The 2,430-nt window shown below is 36.7% G+C and overlaps 1 pseudogene across 1 annotated transcript; it reads left to right on the top strand.

Annotated features, from left to right (window-relative positions):
• Positions 1-288: 288 nt before the first annotated feature.
• LOC311615686 (small ribosomal subunit protein eS24-like) lies at positions 289-695 on the top strand (annotated as a pseudogene). Its single transcript has one exon. The product of its transcript is annotated as a small ribosomal subunit protein eS24-like (transcript).
• Positions 696-2,430: the final 1,735 nt, after the last annotated feature.

The following is a 2,430-nucleotide window of genomic DNA, read 5'->3' as shown; positions in this document are numbered from 1 at the left end:
ACGTACTTTTATTGCATTGATGCTATCTACAGCAACATTTAGCTTTACAATCTATACCTCAGACAACAAATTAGTCTTATCTCCACAATTTGATTTTAAGCAACTTAAAGGAAAAGGTAATATTCATACTGTTGTGTCACTCATAGTATATAGCACAGTGCTGAACAAGTGTAGGGGTTCAATCATGTTTTTCCATTGATGGATTAAACCAGCAATTCTCAAACTTGTTGTGTCATAACCTCTCTGTACGCTTCAAAAATGATTGATGCTTGAAGAATGGCCACTATCATGAATGACACAATTACTATCCGGACCAGGAAGTTCATGACCAACAGACTGCTTCAGTGGAAACGAATGGTCATTGGTGTCCTTCACTCTGGGAAGGCAAAGCACCTAAGACAGGAATTTGGGAAAAACTAGACAAAATGTACATACCACACCAGATGTCATCTTTGTGTTTGGATTCAGAACCCATTTTGGTGGTTGCAAGACAACTAGCGTTGGCATGATTTATGATTCCTTGGATTATACAAAGAAAAATGAACCCAAACACAGACTTGCAAAGACATGGCCTGAATGAGAACTCAAGAAAACAGAGAAAGGAATGCAAGAACAGAATGAAGGAAGTCAGGGTGACTGAAAAGGCCAATGTTGGTGCTGACAAAAGTGAGCTGGAGATTGGACAGCAGGAGTAAATGTTCCTCAGTGACTTTATGTGGCGATTGTGCAGATTTTTCATGAGAGGCTTAATATAAACTAAGAACTTGTTTGTAAAAAAAATGTTTGGGAATGTAAGGATGTTTTGTTTAGAGGGGCTATGTCTATCTAATACCATATTAAAAATCTAAACTGAGAAAAATCTAAAATACCTCTGCAAAACAAAACAACAGAAGTTTACTTTTTGTTGTGTTTCTGAATGTATGCAAAGTAGACTTTGGGATTTCAAAATAACAATTCAATGGACAATATTGAGGTTCTCATATTATACCACGTATAATTGAAGATAGCTTAGAGCACAGAAATACTTTGAACAACTGAGTTAATCTAAAAAATACATGTTTATATCTCTAAATCTACCTTAGAAAATTCTAGAAAACATAAGATTACAGAAGCATGCAATCCATAGCTGTCAGAGCAATAACATTACCCCATATTATGTAGTCCTTGGAAAACTCCATTGTACACTCATGAGAAAATAAGAGTGAAGTAGGCACTCTTCAAGTAACATTTCAGTAGTATTATAAAAATAGTTTGACTTCATGGATCCTCTGAAAGAGTATTGGGGACTCCTAAAAGTTCTAAGGGTGGACTTTGGAAACCAGAATATTAGATTTTTGGATAGTCTTGGTTAATTATACCACTTAAAGGTGCTCATTATACAAAATTACTATCAGAGAATTATAGGAAAATTAGAAACAATTTTATAGTGATTGGCATTTGTATTAGTTATGTAGTACTGGATTAGCTTTCCACCCATTTGTATTATTCATCTAGTTACCCCTAAACTTAATGGATTACACCCATAAAGATTTATTATCTCCCAGTCTCTGTGGGTCAGGAACCCAGATGCAACTTAGCTGGAAGCCTGTGGCTCAAGGTAGTTCAAGATGTTGCATTACACTTTTTTTTAAAAAAATATTTTTTTTATTGATTTTTTACAGAGAGGAAGGGAGAGGGGTAGAGAGTTAGAAACATCAATTTTAATCAATATTTCTCACCCATGGGTGTGTCACACTACTAGTGTCCTTCAAAGTCCATCTTTTTCATATTTCTGAGCACATGGCCACCTACCTAGCAATTGCATTTCCCAGCCTCCTTGGCGGCTACGGTGACCATGGGCCTAAAGTTTAGAATCATGGGGTGTGAGAGGGAGAGATGTGTGTAACTTCTGTGTCATCAACACCTTCAGAAGGGCTCCATGTGCTGGATTTTGGCTCATCACCCTCCCTATCAGCTGGAAATGGTGACAACTTGAGGAGCGTGGAAGCCATATGCTGGGGATGGCAGATCCACCCTGGCTTCATGGAGCAGCGCTACTCCTCCAGCCTGAATCAACCAGACTGTTCCTTGAGAGAGAAACTAACTCCTCTCTTATTTAAGTCACTATTTTAGGGACCTCGTTGTTTTTGTCAGCTTTGTTATTCTCCGGCTATCACATTCCACATAAATTAGAGTAGGAAACCAAGCAGAACTGTTTTAATCTTAGTTTTAATCTCAGTTATTTTTGTCTATAGCGGGGGAAGCTATGTATATATGGGGACTGGGACCATGTGAGACTCTGTACTTTCCATTCAATTTTGCTTGAACCTAAAATTGTTATAAAAAATAAACTTTATTGCTTTAAAACAAAACTTTGTTTCACTCTTAGTAAACAATAACAAAAAAATATTTCATCCAGTCAGTTGTTTATATCATTCAATAAATAGATGA

This window comes from Pipistrellus hanaki (assembly GCF_964339955.1).
Source record: "Pipistrellus hanaki genome assembly, chromosome: 2".
Classification (NCBI taxonomy): domain Eukaryota; kingdom Metazoa; phylum Chordata; class Mammalia; order Chiroptera; family Vespertilionidae; genus Pipistrellus; species Pipistrellus hanaki.
The sequence above is the reverse complement of the archived record's forward strand: the minus strand, read 5'-3'. Positions and strand labels throughout refer to the sequence as shown.